Raw genomic sequence first — 21,533 nt, 5'->3', positions numbered from 1 at the left:
TTATAATCATCTTGAAGAAAGTTGGGCACTGTCCTTGGAGGTAAATAAATTACTGAAAGTTTTGATATTGAGCAAGCTGAGCATTTATGCTTGTGATACGTAATTTAAATGTTACGCAAAGCCTTCTTGGTAAATAGATATGACGATTTTTATTTTGGGGTGTCGTTATGCTATTCGCCTGTTGAATGGGTTCGACATCAGATGGGCGGAAAGTGAAACCTCTGTCGAATGGGTTCGACGTTAGCGTGCAGAGCTTTAAGAGAACAGTCTGTGGTCGAATCATCAGCTAAAATGAATGTTGTTATCATATACAACCATTACACCACCAACGTCATTTTTCAATGTTGAATTTTCAATAATGTGAAAATTTTAAATGAGTAATTAATAAGTTACCACACTCATCCCAGTTACATATATCCTTTTGATTACTGGTTTATTTCAAAATGTATGTAACTCGCTTTCGCTCATTTGATACGTTTTGAAATACTCTCGTAATAAAAACAGTATCTAATGGGGATGAGTTTAGCCATCTATGTAGGCTGGTTGACGTTTCAGGTTAATTGATTGATGGGAATTAAAGTAAGTTGTATATATGAGTGATTGAAAGGCATGTAAGCATGTTAAACCTAGATAGTTGTTTTGATTTATTGTGACAACAAATGCTTTAACTAGGTATTCCTGGAATTTGTAAAATGTGTTGAATTTGGACATGACATGTTGTGTCAGGTGACCTGCCTTGTTTAGACATACAGCTACTGCTCATTTTGGCCTTAGTGCTGTTTGGAGACATGCTGCACCAGTCTTGCATCATGATCAGTACAGTGATATGTAATTTAATGGTAGGCTTCCAACCAGTCTAGATGATTGAGAATAGTCAGGTCTAGCCAATTTTAGTCAGCCTTAGATTTTTAAAGCGAACAATTACATAAATTTTGTTTAATAGATATTGTAGACTATATGTTACTCTAACAATACACATGTGTGTACATGAATTCTAATGTGCACATGCCTGGTTAGCAAGTATATGTTATAATACCATAACCTGTATTGTAGATAGGGATGAAATGATACAGCAATGTCACGATACGATATGTATCACGATACATGGTCACGATTCGATATGTATCGCAATACAGATAGTTACGTCAAATCACATGAAAGCTTGACAATAAATATTTCTGAACAGGTTCAAAAGGAAAAGCTAGCTGTAGACACACGTTCATAGCGGCTGTTTTTAGTAGTGAATTTGAAACACTAATTACAACACATCTTGCGACATTTGACTGACAAAAACGCCGGAGGCCATTAAACGAGTAGTAAGTAATTTATTTCAGCAAGTGTATCAAAATCATTTTCCAACGGACATGGACACCTTATTTTGAAATAAATCTACTTTTGGAAGGTTTGTGGGCCAAACATTTTCTTAATCTTTTGCATACGAAAACCATCATCACGTCTTTTCTGTCCATCATGTTGTCACAGTTTTACCCTCTGTTCTCGTTATTTAATCTATTCACATTAATCACTCTGATATATGCAATTGTTGTTACTGTTAATCCTCCACCTACTATATATATTCTGCACCATGCTCATTATTCAGCCTTGCTTGACAACGTTATAAGGATCTATACCGAAACATAGCCTTTACAGTATTAAAGAAGTTGTTATCCAAAAATTATCTCTACTTTATTAGAATAATAGTATGTAATTATATCTGGCATCATGTGTATGTATAGGTCATGTTCTCCCAGCCTGTCACTCACCTGATGAAGGGGCAAGGAGCAGCCCTGATGAGATGATGTGTATGCATCATGTGTATGTGTAGGTCATGTTCTCCCAGCCTGTCACTCTCCTGATGAAGGGGCAAGGAGCAGCCCTGATGAGATGATGTGTATGCATCATGTGTATGTATAGGTCATGTTCTCCCAGCCTGTCACTCACCTGATGAAGGGGCAAGGAGCAGCCCTGATGAGATGATGTGTATGCATCATGTGTATGTGTAGGTCATGTTCTCCCAGCCTGTCACTCACCTGATGAAGGGGCAAGGAGCAGCCCTGATGAGATGATGTGTATGCATCATGTGTATGTGTAGGTCATGTTCTCCCAGCCTGTCACTCACCTGATGAAGGGGCAAGGAGCAGCCCTGATGAGATGATGTGTATGCATCATGTGTATGTATAGGTCATGTTCTCCCAGCCTGTCACTCACCTGATGAAGGGGCAAGGAGCAGCCCTGATGAGATGATGTGTATGCATCATGTGTATGTATAGGTCATGTTCTCCCAGCCTGTCACTCACCTGATGAAGGGGCAAGGAGCAGCCCTGATGAGATGATGTGTATGCATCATGTGTATGTATAGGTCATGTTCTCCCAGCCTGTCACTCACCTGATGAAGGGGCAAGGAGCAGCCCTGATGAGATGATGTGTATGCATCATGTGTATGATCAAAAAGTTGTTACCCATAATAGTTAGTACTCCTTGTCATAGCACTGAATACCGTATTCGATGTAATAATCGGCCCGCTCATGGCAATATTTGCTAATATATTGGCTAGTGAACAATCCCAATTAGCACCCCTTCTGAATGATCAATGTACACAAGACTTATTTATTCACATATAGCACGCAGGTGAGTGTTATAACACCCTTAATTATGGGCAATTAAATTCTGGAAAAATATATCTGTGGTATACATATGAACATTTCAGGCTGTCAGCATATACCATGAAATTTATCTTTCAACTCTGTTTTTCACCAAAATTAATAATCTAATAAGAGACCCCAATTTCAATTTTTGAAAGTGTCCTGAGCGCTTATTACGTCAAATACTGTATGTGTATCTGTGTGGAACGTTAGTGACATTGATCCGCATCAAGAGCTTCTATATCAACCTCATAGTGAGGCAGGACAGTCCAATTAATGTCAAGCATGGCAGATTTTCCACGTCAGTGATTCAAGAGGCCCAGAACACTAAAAAACAGAAAGGCTTGACTGAATCATTAACATGCAAACAGCTGTCTCTCAGATGTCTGTTGACAGAGAGTACTTGTTTTTGTTCCTCCTAAAAAGGTGTTCATTATTTGGTAAACTCGTGACCTCAGCGTTAAAAGTTAAGAAAATTTGAGTCCCCGTATTCTAGGGGTGTCATGATACAGGTACCCCACGATACATATCTCGATTTTGAGGTCAAGATACGATATGTATCTCGATACAGCAATACCGACCTGTTATGTGTAAATTTAGAAGCAAGCTTTTTACTTACATATCACATTCACAATTATGTGTTCTAACCACTATCAGTAGATTATTTTGTAAAATAATACTTAGAAAAGGTTGATTCTGTTTATTCAAACAAGTGTCAGAAACTAACAAGTTTTCGTATGTGTCAAATTCAGAAAATATGATGACATTTTGATTCGAATAGAAAAATCAATGGATACGTGCACAAATGGATACCGATTTCAATAACATTTCTTATCTATATAAATTTACATGTATCTCGTATTGTATTGTATCGTGAAAATTATCTACCGCTGTATCGTTACAATGGGCGAATCGTGACGTCCCTCCTGTATTCAAATACCATGGAAGCAAGCCCAGAGGATCCCTGGTCTGAGGATGCCCTTTTACAGTAAACTACGGTTATAACAAACACGCATATAACGAACTGACCGATATAACAAACTTATTTTTTAGTCCCGGCCATTTGTTGTATATATGCTGTATCTATGCTTATAACGAACTACGGTTATAACGAACTTTGAGTTTGTTATAACCGTAGTTTACTGTATTTCGAAAACTACCATAACATTGGGGTAAAATTTGGAGTTGTATCATATTCATAAGTAAATCATTGGACTCCTGCAATATTAAATCAAGAAAGTATTGGACCATGACTTTTCATTAATCAGTATGTTGGGCATTGTGATTTTGCAGTTGACAGCCGTAGGGACACAATCTTACTGGGAAGCTGAGCTCAAGCAGAAAATGTTTTTATACATGTATTCAATTAAGGATATTCATAATAATTCCTTCACCAGCTACTCGAGCATGTTAAGTGCATGTATAACCCAGAACTATTTACTGAGACTGCCAGGGTGGATTTAATTGTATACGTCTCGTTCGAACAGGACTAGACACAAACTTGGAGGACTAGTGAAATCAGGTTTACATATGTCCACTGGTCTAAGTCTAAGTCTTGAAATAACCTGAATTTCTACGGCTGCATCTGTCTCTCCTTGTGGGGCTGCATGGGCCGAAAATGTCCCAAGAACTGTATGCTTCGTGGTGGTGACCGGGGTTAGATGTTAATTAATATTTTCACTTGTCCTCAAAACTGATCTGCTAATGGTAAAAGTGGTACTCCTCAAGGAATGTCACCACTTCCTGAATTATGTAAGTCATGGACTAGCCACTACGGTAAGTTCGATCTCTGCAATGTTCTGGTGGCCACAGTGACAAATCCTTGTGAATGTGTATCTTCAAGTGACATTTGGAAGCTGTATTTTCAATGACATAGCAGCATTTTGATACAGATGCTAGTACTTTATCAAGCAAGCATCCTCATGTATCTGTGCCAGCTCCTGTACCAAAATCTGTGACGTGCTTGATGATGGTACTTTCACTTCACCTAAATATTGCATCCTTGTCAAACCTTTTCTTCACCTATGGATGTGGGGACACAGATGGCCTTGTCTAAAGCACGGGTTTCCCTGTGCATCGTTGCTACCTGTTGAACCCCGGTTCACCATCAGCACCATACCCCTGCTTGTGGCTTTCACCAAAGTGCTAAACAATTAAGACCTGCATGACTTTGGGCTTGTTTCCCACATTAAGCTGACATGCCATGATATGACTGAAATACTGTGCAAAGCTGGGTTAAAATGCTGTTCAAAGGAGCTTAGCTGCATTAAATTCACTCACTTTTGGATTTGGTGCAAGGCGCAGTTGAATGTTTCAGTGTATTGGAAATTTGTTTCACAATATCATACACAATATTAAAGCCTAGTTGTTAAAACTCTCTCTCGTTGTACCACAGTACAGAGTTCGATTCCCCACATGGGTGCAATGGTGAAGCTCATTCTGGTGTCCTCTGCCTTGCTATTGCTGGAATATTGCTAACAGCAGCATAAAACCATACTCATTCACATGTTTGGAAGCCATAAGCCATTTATTCGGGAGGAGGAGAGAGATTTAAATGATAGAAGAAAATCAACCACCGACGCTCTGAACTGAACTGAGGATATTTGTTCCTGGTTATTACGGTATATGTAATTTTGCTTTAGATTTATGATTCAGATAGACCTAGTCCTCCGCTTCCTCCAGGATCGTAATGTTTATTGTTTGCTTTATTCTCAGTTTGTGTGTGTATAGGACGTGATACTCTTTTGTCCAGTAAAACCGTGTCAGGTGGTGAAATTGGTCCAATTCCCCTCATGGGAATTCTGAAACTCTGGGTATCCCCAGTGATGATGTGACACAACTCTACTTGATCCCTCCGGCTATTTATGGAGACTGCTCAGAGGCCAGTTATGATTCAAACCCAAGTCTGCTGCACATGGGAGTCCAACTTCCCAAACTGGAAGTCAAACATTCCTAATTCATGTCAGCTGTATATGATGTGAAGGTTTGGTCAGGTTGACTTGTAGACAGTTGATATCAGGACCAATCAAGACGAAAAGGCATTAATGATGAGTTTTACATTATTGAATGTATTGTGAGTATTCAATGTTCAAAGACCTCTGAATTTAAGAAAATAGGAAATGTAGATGATAGTAACCTCTATACTTTAGCATGGGTTTACGATGGTCGTAGTGTTGACATGGCTTTGTGTGATGGGATCACTACCTGATCTCTGTTTCCCAGAGAATATAATAAAAAAGGAATCCAACTCAAGTCTAGAAACATTTGGCAAATCTAGATTGCCTCAGCTCCTGAAATTAAGCATTGTCCTGTGCTCCATTTGGATCTTATTTTTTATTTTGTAGATATATATTTTTGAAAAAGTCTATATTAGTCTATACCTGACTGTGGTATATGAGATAGAAGGCAGCCCATCTCCAAGTGAGAACCAGCTCACTATGTTGAGATCACCTTATTATTGTGATGATGTAATCTGATCCCAGCGCCACACTGGACTTGGTGGGATGTAGACTTGGGTTGTGATTGGGCATACAGCGTGAAATAGTTAATGGTTAGATTGTGGAGATTATTGGACAGGAGTCAAGTTGTAGTTGTGTAAGTTCAGTGTGGTTGTCACATTCCTTGTTATATGTCCTGATGCCTTGCACTTCCTGAGCCAAGAGTTCCGATTACAACATGATGCACGCAGATTAACATTCTGCTAATTTAAGTTGATTGATTGACAGACTATCTATAACCGTAGGTGTTGTGTTGTTTCAGTAATCTGGCTGTGGTAGACATGCAGATGATAAGAATGGGGAGAGGTGAAATGGGGTGTTTTGTTGTTCAAGATTATTTCACTTATATAGCGAAGTGCATGCACATGTGCGTGGATGTGTGCATGCGTGCGTCTGTGTGTCTGTGCGTCTGCGTGTCTGTGTGGCTGCTTGTAGTAGTCCGGACTAATGTTGTTTGTATAGTGCTAGCCCACTGAGATACCATGCTGCAGTTTAACATGGATACCCCACTCTGACCCAGTACACTGACTCTGAGCTGACCAGTCTTTGATTAAATCCCATAATGTTGAGCGCCAGGCAGGGTAAAGCAAGTACCATCTTTCGACATCATTTGGTATGACATGGCCATGGATAGAACCACTGACCTTCTACTCTCTGAACAGATGCTCTACCACTAGCGATTCGCTGTGTCTGTCCCTTGGGCACACCAGAAACCTATGATTATGGGTTCGAATCCTGGTCCCACTCGATGATGTTTCTAGGTTTGTCAGCACCATACCCATGCTCGAAGGTTTCACCGAAGTGGTAAACGTCTGAGACGTGCATCACTTCAGGCTTTCCTCACACATTAAGCTGACATGCAGCGATATAACTAATACAGTCAAAAATGGCGTTAAACCCAACTCACTCACTCTGTAAACTTCCCATTGTCACCTAGCTGCCATGACTGGAATAATGCTGATCTTGTTAAAGGTTGCACAAACCCCAGCCTGCTCACTGTTCGGGGAAACTGTTGGATGAAGTTGTGGATGTTCTACACTTTGCAGGGACCTGGTTTAACTTAAGATTCCATGAATTGAAATCAAGTGTGTCCTGGAGTCTTTGAGGTGTGCACCTGTAGTATTTTATTCTGGGGACTCCCCTCAGTCTTGTAACATTAGGGCTATGACAAGGACCCCTTGACCCTTGTCAGGACTCAATGTTAGAAATGAAATATGTAAGAGGTCAGCAAACATGAAGGAACCAAGAATTCCCTTAATGTCTAAAAGAGGTCTGGTTATTGCGTCAAACATATAATTACATTGTCTTAGCTGAAAGGTTCATTCTTCAGCGAACATGTAGATATGTACTTGACTATTCCAAGAAATTTAGCTGTGAATGATGTGTATGTGTGTTCCTAATCATTTTAATCCTTGTAATGGCTATTTTCCTCCCAAACCTGACTTTTCAATTTCCTCTCTAGTGCATGTGACAACTGATTATTGTGCTTTATGCAGGCCTGTGATAGGTTTCAATAAATCTGATCAGTTTCATGTCAATTTCTATGGCTGTCGTCCATTTCGGTCCAGACGAGACTCAGCACTGGCAAAGATAAGCATGTTTCATTGATTTCTGTGGCATTTGTGGATCAGCGGATGTTTGTTCGCCATTGTGATTTAGCATAAAGGGATTATTTTGTGATTATTGTAATCCATTAAGTCGACCGTTGTCTCAGGGATTATTATTTACTCTGGCTGGCGATGCTGATTACCTTGTTTGTCAAGAAGAAGAAATGTAGCAAATCTGCCTCATGGAGTGAGTATACTTTACATACAGACTGAGAGCGAAGAACATCTCTGCCCTGCTTCAAGCTGTGGTCAAGGTAAATGACATTTCAGTGCAACTTAGGGATGGATGTATTTGTATATCGTCATATCGATGTACCGATAAATTTGTAGTGTGGACATTGTATCTACACATTTTTATGATTATGAATACTAAGTTAATCACTGTGCTTTGAGCATACTGGTTGTGTGTGGAGTCTAGTTCTCTATGTGTCTGTGTTAATATTTATTATTAATATTACCACGATTTTGATGGACAATGAAAAGGCAGAAAATTCAATTTGAGACATATAATGGATCATCCAAGTTCATATGTGGCATTCAGTTTTATTAATTGCCATTCTATTGAGGTCATATCTTGTCTATTAACATACAGAATAATTAATGTTATTATTAATCAATATATCAGGATATTTTTGGGTTTACATATCGGTACTCAAATCAATGACACCCCTAGCACTTTACAATACCGGTACTTTGAATTATGTGAAAGATGTTCATAGCATTAACAAACTATATAATAATATAGTGTTAGGAATTATGTAATGGAACATGTCCATGTTGTCGTAATCCTAAGTTAAGACATTGTTTTATTTCTGGGGGTATGGGTTCTAGTCCACAGGCCTCAAAGTTGCAACTAAAACAGTAGCCAATGCGGCCTAAATTTCAGTTTGTCTACTGTCTAAAATTCAGATGTAGCCAAATGACTATCTAGAAATATATCTTGTGGCGACTAAATTCTATTGCTACACTTCTGTAGACACCAAAAATAAATAACAGCTGATATTGGAAAACACCTCTGCTAATAATTGTACTCGCAAATAATTCCTTCTAAAGTGGACAATGAACCAAAATACAAAACAAAATTTAATTGGTACTTTATTTTAGTTGACAATGCTCATTTGATAAGCGAGGATATACCTATATAGTTTATGGAAACATAAATTGCATCATTGTTGAAGTCACAAGTAACAAAATTCAAGTTCCGTTTCCATTAAGATACAATTTCAAGACTAGTGCTGTAACTTGTACATATCATAAATGATAAAGATCATTTCAAATGCTTTTGGCTGCCTACAATATTGGCTTGACTTCTTGATTTTACTATTGGCTACCTGGAAAAAAATACTTGTAGCCATATGTCTATTTGGTAAAAATTTAAACTTTGAGGCCTGGTCTGTAGATTAAAATGTCCTTTGAGGAAGATGTATGTTATTTCCATTCTATTAATTCCAGAGAAAAAGTGAGCAAAAGCAATGATTCATTCCTGTTGCCTGTGGCTTTGTTAAAATCGTTCAGATTTAATCCCATCTCTGCATTACGGGGACTGATTTGCTTGATATTAATTCCAGAGAAAAAGTGAGCAAAAGCAATGATTCATTCCCGTTGCCTGTGGCTTTGTTAAAATCGTTCAGATTTAATCCCATCTCTGCATTACGGGGACTGATTTGCTTGAGTGAGTGAGTGAGTGAGATTTTATGCCTCTTTTAGCAATATTCCAGCAATATCACGGTAGGGGACACCAGAAATTGGCTTCACACATTGTACCAATGTCGGGAATCCAACCTGGGTCTTCAGTGTTAACGAGTGACGAGTGAACGATCATGATTGAACATCGTTCACAACATTGGTAAACATCTACCGCCAGCATCACTTTGGGCTTACCTCCCACATTATGCTGTCATGCCATGGAATAATGGAAATCCTTGTGAAAGCATTGTCGAAGCAACTCACTCACTCACTCACTCACTCACTCACTCACTCACTCACTCACTCACCAGTAGGTGTTGTTCTTTGCCGCTACTCTAATTTCTGAGCCGCTAATGCTACCTATAAGCCGAGCTGCATTCCGAGCCACACCGCCACAAGTCAAACCAGTTGAAGTTCCTCTTCTGTAGATAAGACTGATTAATGCTATCTCATCATGTTCTTTATAGATTTTTTCAGCCCAAATTCAGTATCTTATTGCCCTATTGCATGATAGGGAAGTGATAAATCTGATTTCAGGGTGAGATCAGCTCTTGGTTTTGAGTGTGTGAAGCTTAATTGCAAATTCTGTTTGTTTTGTGTGAAAATATTTGTGAATTCAAATGAGATAGCTGTGAGTGTCTCAGATGGGTTGATCATGATGGCAACATTTAGAAAGTTTGTCTGTGTAGAAACAAGTGGTTGAATGTCCCAACTATTGTGATTACAGTTGTAAGGGTTGTAAATGTTTGTATAGATTAAAAGTTAAAGAGTGCTTCAGATTTGGTTAATGTCATTGGCAGAATTTCTTGATAATTAAAGAATTAAAGAAAATAAAGACGCATTCAGACAGTACAAATATTGAAAAAATTGGTAAATATAACAAACAAGTCACGTCTTGATTCAGTTGAAATAATGCTAACAATTACTTGAGAATCTACGAGGAGTTATAAAATTGTGTACATAATTTGGCTCAAAATTATCTGCCAGACAGTCGGGCAGGTAGACGAAAATTTCATGCATCCCGACAGAAAGGTTACCAGCTACGGTCAGATGGGCAGGAAGTTATTTCGGATAACTGGATCTACTCCTTGTGGTTTCATAATTTTCACAGGGTAGTGTTGTAGTCCCGTGATAAATGTGCTAGCTTTATGTGTCAAAGACCCGGGTTTGATTGTCCAGCCCACTTGTATCACGCCAGTCTGTAAATGATCAAGTCTCATCTGTAAATTATCCTTGTCTGGGCCTGATGAACCAGTGGTTGACAGCATGAGCAACAATTCTCATGAACTGGAGAATGATGACACACAGTGAGTAAGGTCGTACGTTCCCTGCAGTCACCATTTGTCATTCAGCTCTGAGAGAAGTTACAATGGACCTTTTCTGTTCCAGAATCTCCACAGGAGATAAGCATGGGGGTACTAGGGACCTTACCCCAAGGATAAGTCTCTGAAAATATATAATCTTGATAGAAACAATTAAATCCATTTAAACTGAATAGGACCTCAGTGAGATAGGAGATTCAGAACCTGAACCCTGACTAGTGAGGAAAATCTAGACTTGATTCATTAAGGGCTATATCATTGCAGTAAGGGCTGGGCAGAAGGGGGAAAACAATTGGTTCAGGGACTGTGAGCGAACTATAGGGACATATTCTGCCCCAGAATCCCCATACTAGAAAGCATGGGGTACAAGGGACCTGTTCTGCCCCAGAATCCCCACAGGGAGATACGCCTAGGGTAGTGAGGACCTATTCTGCCCTGAAATACCCAGCGGGTTACCAGAATCATGGTCTCATGAATGGCTGTTGGTTGTGGCTAGTTAACTTTCTTTCAGTTGTTCCTTCTGGCTACAGAATATCAGACAATACTAAGGCACTCACCACTACTTTATCATACAGATGGACCATTCCTGAAGAGAGCCGTCCCTACATTTCTATGATAGACCTGAACACCAGCCCACCAGCCTACCAGCCCTGCAGTTTCTTTTGTTACTGCTGCCTTGTGGGCCCAGGAAATGCTGGCTTTGGTAGTGTTGTTTGGATGCTTGTAAGGGAAGCTTGTGGGGGTTGAATCATGTCCCTGCAAAATATGTCAAATTTGTAAGTGTTTAAAATCTGGAGAAATCTGGTAGTTTTTTTTGTAAGGTTTAGAAAGTGATGAAGCTGAAATGTAAGCCTGAGGAAGCTGCGCCATTTTGCTGTCTTTTCTTGGTTAGATGTTGACATGGGAGTTGGCAGGGTTTCAATGCACACCAAGTTTTGATCGAAGGATTTTAAGTCTAGTTGAGCACCATTTGAAGTGGTAGCAGTGATGACATATATGAGAACGAAGGCTGCGAGCATTCAACAGATAGTGTTAGACAAGTAAGAATGAAAGGGTCGTTGCTGACAGTATCAATCACTGGTTTGTCTGGTCCAGATTTGATTTTTTTACAGGCCGTCATTATGTAGCAGTAATATTGCACTGCAGCATTAAGCTACAAATAAACAAAAGATGCTTTCAGACGCAGGTTTGTTCGGTTCAGATTTGATTGTTTGCAGGTCACTGTAGCAGAAATACTGACCGACTCACTCACTCCTGGCGTGTACTGTGGACATTGGTCAGTTACGGCCAAGTCCGACTACTGCTCACCACAAGAAGACATACACACACATTGCTCCCATTTCTAATTCTTAGTACATGTCAGCACTTACCTATGCTTAGCCTGGCTTTGCCAGTTGTTTGTATTGAGATAACCTTTTGCCATGTTGGATGTTTGGTATAAGGCTTCAGGCTCTCCCTGAGAGGATGGCTGTTGGAAGACGGAGCTGTCTGCGCCTTGACAGATGGTTGTGCTACAAGTCTTAGTTGTAGGATAAGTGATGTTGCCAGCAGTTAAGCTTGTTTGGAGGTCATACTAGAATGACTGTGGATATTGTTTCGGGTATGCTGATTTTCGCTGCATAGTATGTTTCTGTAAACATGGCGGTTGTAAGAATGGAATGTTGATGACACTGTGATGAAATATTGATGACCATAGTTATCAGCCATGAAGAAAACAACAAATGCAAATATTGATGGAAATATATGTTGGATATATATATATAGTGTGTTAACACGCATACTCTTTGAGGTTTGCTTTCGGGGTTCTTTTGACGACAGCTTGGTAGACCCTGCATTAATATTTTGTGTTTTCTGTGCAGTGATTCAGTTTATGAGATGTTTTTTGGAAAGAACAAATTTTTTGTGAAAAACTTGCTAAAGAGACCAGTAAGATTGGAAAAACAGCTGAGTATTTTTTTCACTAGTATGATAGATCCTTTAATCAGCCAGGTATTCTTAGGCTTTTTCTCAAATGGCCATTTAATATGAATAACTTAAATATTGTCCTTTGTACTGTTTGTTTAACTGTTGCCTGCTAAATATGTGTATTAATTAGCATTTCAATAAACAAACGATAACATACACGTGTGTGAGTGAAGGATTTGCGCTGGCCAATTAATGACTGTCCATCAGCTATCAGTTATTTCAGTTGACCAAACTAGCCCTTAGGTGTTTCACAAGACCTTATGATGTTTAGACACTGAAATGATTAAATGTGATATGTATGCCTGGAAGTAAGAAGTGTTGTATTTGTGATGGAATGCATAGCTATGGACCTGTGTAAATTCTTAATAAAAAAAGATTCAAATATTTGAAAGAAAGAATAACATTAGTAGTAATGTGATGAAGTTTGCAGATGGACAACACTGATAACATTGTACAAGCACTTCTTAATTTCGCTTGCCTCGGGCTAACATGGTAGCATATAGATTGTGTGAAGGAATTTCAGAAGAGAGTAAATTCTTGGTTCCTACTGCTTGTTAGAAATGGTGATTTGGTAGTCACAATTTCGAATGACTGGATAGAATTGATATGGTTTCCCAGTGAGGAACAGAGTTGGAATAGGTCTACAACACAGCCTTCATAATCTGTGCTAGTCTGCTAGTCCGGGACTGCTAAATTGTGCTGAGTACAATTAAAGATCCAATGATCATAGTCCTCATTGACCACATGGACTAGTGACTGCCTTGGTGGTCTAGTGGTAGAGTGTCTGCCTGGAGAGCAGAAGGTCGAGGGTTCAATCCCCATCCGCATCATACCAAGAGATTTTTAAATTGGTACTTGTTCTTCTGCCTGGCATTCATGATTAAGGGGCTAAAACAAGGAGTGCGATAATCTTGAATGCTACGTCAAACCCCATTTCAGCTCACCTCAATGACAAGTATCAGTTCTCAATTCTTTCATTTTGCTTCAAATTGGAACTGAATGAAACTGACAGAAAATGTGAATTTAGTGATACTTTTTGTCTTGTTCAAGCAGTACATATTCTGAAGACTAGTGAAACATTTCTTCTGGTCCTTAGTCTGGACTGATAAGGTGTCAGGGTCCTCTGGCCTAGTCATTAAGAAAACAAGTTTCTAAGCTGGTAACACATAATTGCTGTTTGTAAGAGGCAACTATGTTGAATCGTTGGTCAGCCTCTGGCATGGTTCCCAGATGTGCTTCAGTTCTCATTTGCCTGGTGAGGACTAGTATTTCAGGCCACCATCTAACTGCTGGTTGCAATGATCACTCACTCACTCACTCACTCTCTCTCTCTCTCTCTCTCTCTCTCACTCACTCACTCACTCACTCACTCACTCACTCACTCACTCACTCACTCACACTCACTCACTCACTCACTCACTCACTCACTCACTCACTGTGACCTATCTCACCATGTGTCATGTAGCCAGAGAGTTGGGATCAATTTAACGCTGTGTTGCTGCAGTGCATGTTCCAGGCTTAATTACATCCCATGCTGCTGTGATACAGATTAAAATGCCATTCTCTTCCTGACGCTTGTGTGTTTTGTAAAACTGAATCAATATTTGACTTTTGACAAGCCAATGGTAGTTTAAGTGAAAGATGTTTCAAGAATGTGACAAAATAATCTTGCACCACTCTGAAGGTAATGTGTTTAGAGTGACAGTTTTTACATCACGTTCATATATTTCATGATAATGTTATGTTAATGGACATTGTGTGAAGTGTTCCACTGGCTTGTCTCCTACATCATATATTGTATCTAACAAGGTGGAAGACGGTAGGTATGTTGAGAAACACGCTGACTGAAACCGATTTCCTGACAACCCAGTAGCGGTAAGCAGATCAACGGGCAATCTTGTATGTACTGCTAGGCTGCTCATACCTGCTGACAAGCACTGCTAAAAATTTCTCAGAATATCTGAAAATCAGGCAAATGTGTTTTGTATTTCTAGTTGGAAAATAATCTGGAAAATGTTTTAAAAGGAAAAAAGGAAATACCCAAAATGTACTGCGTGAATTATGGTTGTGTCTGAAATAATGCATAACATTTCCTAATTAAATTATTGTGCATCTATCCATTGATGGTTGTGTAGAGAATACTCTCCTAGCAACTTTGAAAAATCTGGGAAATATCAGGAACTGTTGCATTATGATAATGGGCACTGTGTAGACATATGCAGCTTTCACTGTAGTGGCGCAGTACTCTGGCCATTACCTGGGACAATCCTCCCTGGAGGAGAACATCGCCTCACGGGGAGACTACTTGCACTACACATACTCCTGCTTTAGGGCGACTCCCACGGACTTTCTAACACTTCCCCTTGCCAGATGGACATTTGAAACTCTCGGAACAATGCAGGAGTATTGAGATCCCTCAGTGGTGTAAATACCTGCCATCAGGAGGTAGCCTCCCCGCCACACGGAGGTTGGTAGTGTTGTTACTGATGCTGTTTGTTTGTATTCCTGTACATGCTGTACACTGAGGCAGCATTTCAAGGTAGGCTTTTACATTACGTTTGTTCCGTGGTGGTCGTGTGTGGAATTATTAGTTCAAGTCATCTTGTTTTTTTGATTGAAATTTTTTTATAAAATTATCTTGTCGAGACAGAGATTGTTAAATGGTAATCAGATAAAAATTGTTCTAAGTTTTTCAAGATTCAAACATGAATTATAAAAATATATCATTTATGATGAAGAAGTTTTATTTTCACTGAATATACATTTAATAAAAAGAGCAATTTAATTGTGAGTTCAGTGTCTGATTAAAAGGTTAATATCAAAAATTCTTTTAAGAATATTTGTTTTTATAAGTTTGATGGTTTTTTTCTAAATTATCTAATAATACCTGTTTTTATTTATCAGGTTATATTTTTCTTCTGCTAATGTTTCAAAAACTTCATCAGAATAGATAAAAGTAGTTTTTGCCTGAAATTTGGCAAAATCTTCCTTGTTACCAGGGTGTATCTGTAGTGTTAGCCATTCTGGAAGTTAAGAGTTGGAGTCTGAGAGTGTAGGTAGTGTTTAATTTAGCGTGGGAGGAGAGAATGCCACGCTCACGTGTGCTCCTTATACTTGTAAAGTTGTTCAACTGGTCACAAGGCCATGACTTAATGGATGGTAGAAGAAAACCACCCTTTTCTCCAAAGGATGTTGTTTTTGAAGAAGGCCAGATGGCTGCACATCCCTGCATGGATGAGATTGTTTAATTGATGTCTAGCAAGCTTGGCAACTTATTCCATGTCGCTGTTTTCCAGACATGCCTGTGCTATTTTCATGTTCAGGGAGAATCGTACGATGCACAGCTGGTGTTTATGGTCAGTGAGAGTACTTTCATATTCAGTTTGAAAATTAATGAGTGTGATGTAATATATCTTGTGACTAGACAATGACAATTAAAAATGTGGTGTCATCCTGTTCTCATTATATTTGCATTAGGTAGGACATCCCTTGTTGTATTTGATGTATTAAGCCTCTGTAGCCTTAATTGGAATGGGATGGTGGTGTTGGTGATTAAAATGCAGAATTTTACAGCTCCCTGATTATTCACTGCCTAAATTACCACTGATGCACTTTTAAAATCTTCTCATCCCATAGATGACTGTGATGATGCACTGAAAGTATTATGGTGACTATGCTTGTCGTAAAAGGCGACTAAGGGTATCGGGTGGTCAGGCTCGCTGACTTGGTTGATGCATGTCATCGATCCCAATTGCATGGATCGATGCTCATGACATTAATCACTGGATTGTCTGGTCCAGACTTGATTATTTACAGACCGCCGTCATATAGCTGGAATATTGCTGAGTGCGGCGTTAAACAACAAACCAACCAACCAACCAACCAACTGAAAGTATTATTTACAATATTATGGTGACTGTGAAAATGTGAAATTGATCCACTCGTACTGTACATGCTGTATGCGGACACTTTAAGTGTCAACAATGTTTATTTTCTGAACACAACTCTGGCATTATGACTGGAGGTTAAGTGAGCTGATGGAGTGGTGTATTGTCTTTTGTCAGGCCATCATTAACGTTTACATTTTTTACATCTCTGTCACTATAAGGTCTATGGAGATGAATGTTTGTATGAATGATCACAGCTGTCCAAAGTGTCCAAAGAAATCCTTACTTTAAACATGGCTGTCTTGGTGGCCATATTGAATTTTTAATGTAATTTCTGCCCATTACTCAAACATTTCTGCATGTATCATTATGAAATGTTTTTATGCAGCAATTATTTGTATGTGATTTTGGTATATATATCTTGGTATATTTCGACTTTTGATCAAGTTGCAACCTTTGACCTTCCTTTCCCCCTAGTTTTCTAGTGTTACCACATTTTCGACATCTCTCTGACTCTACACAGCTGAAACTTTGTATGTATCCCAGCTATTTAGTCTGTAGTTACATGTATTTAAGTGCACACGGAATTCCAATCTGACTTAAAACAAGGCCGTCAATATTTCTTCATAATTCTTGAAGGTACAAGTTCTTATGGCGCTATTTTTAGCAAAATAGCAAAAGAATAAACCAGTGCAACATATTTTATGAATAGGTCTGTTAATGATTTTTCAAGGTCTCGGGGTCAGAAATGGGGAATTGGTGGTAAGGATTTGTGACTTTATGGCTGTGTTGTGTCCAAAAAGCGTGGTTGGTTGCCCATACATTCTCTGGACCCATGTCTGACAACTCCTATCAGGCTTCTATTACCTGCAGTATATAGTATATCATATGCAGTGTACAGTGTCTCACATGCAATACAGTGTTCAAGTAGAAGTTGAAGCAAAAGATGTCATAGAGTGACTTTATGTATTTCTTTAGCAGTGGGGTAGCCTAGTGGTTAAGGTGTTTGCTCGTCATGCTGTAGACCCGGGTTTGATTCCTGACATTGTTACATTGTGTGAAGCCCATTCAGCGGTAGAAACTAACAGTTTAAAATCGCGCAACAAAATGAAATCCGGTTCATAAAGTGTCATGCAGATTTCGGGCGATTGCAGGATTTGCAAAGCACGTGCACCGCCAACTTGTTGTCAACAGATATTTTCCAAACCTTTTCATGTTTTTGATCAAGGTACTCATGTGATTTGATGTACTTTGCAATGTAAGACCCGTTTTATCACAATATAGATATTGATGATCGATCAGATCGTCTTGACTGGGCGCCAACATTTTGTTTGATGCAAATGCAAATGGATTGGTCCATAGGAGAGGCTTAGAAGGGACATAACCCGTAATAACCACTGGTGGCGCTGCGATTGAGCCGGCCCAGGAACTCCAGCCTAGTTCGGCAAGGGCGGGAACTGGACTTCCTCTGGAAGATGAGCATTTAGTTGTAAGATTCATGACTTTTACTGTGGATGAAGGATATAGTGGCATCTGTCCAATTCTCACTTGGTTGGGACTGGTCAAAAAGTCCAGTTTATGGTGAGGTCTGGAATACGCAGAGTGTAAAAAGTTGGACTGAAGACGAAAAAACCCCAATCATTCATCTTTATTAGCATCAAATATATTGTATGTTGTACTTGAATAACTGACTTGCATTAAATACACAATAAAACATACTTGAAAAAGTAATTGAGAATGAACTGCTTTTGTTTCTGAAGATTGTTTTTCAAAATTGTGTCCTCAGTCCAATTTTTGAGGTGAGTATGTGGTTCACCATCGAGGGATCATTCTCCGTGGCAATGACGGTGGCAATGACGGTGGCAATTTGTGTTTATTGTTATTTATAGACACACTCATGACACTGGGTTAATCTAAATTGGCGGAGTTTCTCATTAACAAGAGAGGACGTTGATCATGTTGATAATTGATGCCTCCCGCGTGGAGGATTACATGCAGGATTATCATTGTTGTTTTAGCTGACAATAACTGAGCTTACTTCATAGAGAGAGAACCTCTGGTCCAGTCCAATTTAGACAGCTTTTTTTCAATAGTAAATTGGTAGTTGGGAACGTAGTTTTAGTCCAAAGTGTGAAGTGTAAATTAGAAAGTTGTGTGTAAGTTTCAGTAATGATAATATATTAAGGAACTAAGGGGACCAGAGTAAAAGTCGGTTTTTCACCGAAATCCGAAATTTGTCAGAGTCTGATTTGGTCAGATTCCACTGTATATCGGTATCCAATAGAGCCCATGCAAGTCTATTACAGCTGGCAAATCTCCAAAAATGAATAAAGTCTGTGGGCTCCTTTTTATTTATGATTTATTCAAATAATTTAACAACTGTTTTTTTCTCGTTAAAATATTTTCATTTTAGAAAATAGATGTTTGTCTAAGCCAATTCATGAATGGTTACATATTGGAAATAAATTGATAACAATTAGCAAATGCTTAATAATTCAGAGTGAAAGGAAAATGACATGCGACACCCAGCATTTTTAGAAAATGTCAGTTTAACACAGCCAATTGTGTTAGATATTCTTGTTTGATTGCTTGTAAGTAGCCTAAATGGCGGATCTTCTAACATGTTTAATATAGTAACATATGTATATCCAGATATATTTAACATTAACAAATGTCAAAAATGATTACAGTATGATAGCCTCATAACCTTATAACTACATTATGTGAAAACCCATGAAGATCCCGGGAAGAACTGGGCATCGTTGTACAAAGCGATATTAGCGCTAAGGTAATTGTAATTCCAAAGCATTAACATAGACTTACGACAGTCTTAGGGCCAAAGTTGTTTGTTCAACGGCAGCCAGGAAATACGAGGCGACTAACGGGATCACATGGTCAGGCTCGCTGTCATTTTATCCCAATTGCATGGATTAATGCTCATGATGTCAATCACTGGATTGTCTGGTCCCGACTCGATTATTTACAGACCTCCGTCATATAGCTGGAATATTGCTGAGTGTGGCATTAAACAACAAACCAACCAACATTGTGTGAAATAGTGTTGAAAAGCTCTCACTTGCAGCATATTATTCAAATAATAAGGCATACTTTAAGGCATGTTTACTTTGGCAGGACAAGTGTCAGTGATGGAATGGCAGGTGAAATCTCCACAAAAACCTCTCTCAAACCATGCACTTTTTGTAAGATACCTACCAGTTCAGCTCTTTATACCTTGATAACTGTGGTCTTATATTTTTATATTTCAGGGTTGTATGGTTCTGTGATAATGATTAAGAAGAAATGTGATAGGGGAGGATTAGAATCATTCCAATAGTATGTGTGCATAATTCATGTATTGGAAGTGTTTTGTGTTCCTACTGAACATCAGGGGGCACGGGTGGCCAGCCGTCGAAGGCGCCGCAATTCCCTGTGCAGAGTTGCTTCCCTTCAGCATGCCAGAAACCTATGATTGTCGAATCCAGGTTCACCCCGATTATGTTTCTAGGTTTGTCAGTACCATACCCGTGCTCTTGGGTTTCACCGAAGTGGTAAACGTCTGAGACCTGCATCACTTTGGGCTTTCCTCCCACACTAAGCTGACACGCCGTGATATAGCTGGAATACTGTTAAATGCGGGGTTAAACCCAACTCGCTCCTACCGAACATCAGAGATGGGAGTATTATTTCATGTTGTATCAGAAATGTTTTGAAAAGTCATGTCATGTCAAGTTATTTCAACTGAATCAATTCGCAATTTAATTTGTCTCACGATATTTCAATATTCTTAATGCGGGCAGGTAACTTTGAAGATGGGCAGGCGACACTTGTGGGTCACCTGACTGACTGTCTTGTTGGGTTTAAAAAAAATTCAAACACTGCTTTCTACATGTTCTACACCTGTACTGTGTAGTGTTATGTTGATGATGATCCTTGTTTATTGTCAAGCCACTGATAGTTCATGTTCACTGATCAGACAGGTATTGTCATCTTTCACCACTTTCATCAAAAGCTAATTATGAAAGCAGTGAGATCCTTGTCCTCGTCCATGTTCTGAAGGAAACATATCATTGTTCATGTTGATTTGGGAGAAGATTCATAGGAGTGAACGTCATAATAAAATACATGTTATTTTTTGTCAAATGTTATGTTGTGTCTTATGATAAATTTTGTTTTTTTATGTACCTCTGTATTGTTCTCATGTGGATTATGTCTGAATGAAATTATATTTACAGGCCACTTGGTCTTCTTGACCAGAAAGGTGGGTGAGTGAGTATGGTTTTACGCCGCTTTTAGCAATATTCCAGCAATCATGATGGCAGTGGACACCAGAAATGGGCTTTACATATTGAACCAATGTGGGGATTTGAACCCGGGTCTTCGGCGTGACAAGCGAATGCTTAAACCAGTCCGCTACCTCAGCCCTGTCTAGAAAGGGACCATTTGGGTAGTCTTGTAGTTATGGGGGCAGTCGGGTAGCCTAGTGGTTAAAGCGTTTGCTCGTCACGCCGAAGACCCGGGTACGATTCCCCACATGGGTACAATGTGTGAAGCCCATTTCAGGTGTCCCCCGCCGTGATATTGCTGGAATATTGCTAAAAGCGGCGTAAAATCATACTCACTCACTCACTCACTCACTTGTAGTTATGGATTTGGTTCATCAAGCTTAAGATCTAGGTTTGAATCCCATGTAAGTACCATTGGCATAAGCAGTGTTATGGTGTTTAACTGCACCATGCACTGCTGTGGAGGCTCCGGTCTACTCCACCCTCCAGACAGTGTTGTAGTGTGTTGCTATATGACTGCACCATGCACTGCTGTGGAGGCTCCGGTCTCCTCCAACCACCAGACAGTGTTGTAGTGTGTATCTGTATGACTGCACCATGCACTGCTGTGGAGGCCCCAGTCTCCTCCACCCACCAGACAGTGT

General features: G+C 39.4%; 1 protein-coding gene across 7 annotated transcripts in view; it reads left to right on the top strand.

Annotated features, from left to right (window-relative positions):
- Window positions 1–21,533, top strand: part of LOC139467906 (protein FAM13A-like) — a 95,498-nt gene that overhangs the window by 1,455 nt on the left and 72,510 nt on the right. The window contains exon 1 of one of the 7 annotated variants that reach the window (XM_071249453.1): window positions 14,986–15,186. The exons of 4 other annotated variants lie outside the window; for them this stretch is intronic. The gene's annotated coding sequence lies outside the window, so the exon portion shown is untranslated. Of the gene's footprint in view, window positions 1–14,985; window positions 15,259–16,056; window positions 16,076–21,533 lie in introns of those variants that run through there. 2 more of the 7 variants (XM_071249452.1, XM_071249456.1) reach the window with 2 other exon arrangements.

The sequence above is a fragment of the Haliotis cracherodii genome, unplaced genomic scaffold (assembly GCF_022045235.1).
Source record: "Haliotis cracherodii isolate W230 unplaced genomic scaffold, xgHalCrac1.p SCAF_2, whole genome shotgun sequence".
NCBI classification, from domain to species: domain Eukaryota; kingdom Metazoa; phylum Mollusca; class Gastropoda; order Lepetellida; family Haliotidae; genus Haliotis; species Haliotis cracherodii.
This window is presented reverse-complemented; position numbering and strand designations above follow the sequence as displayed.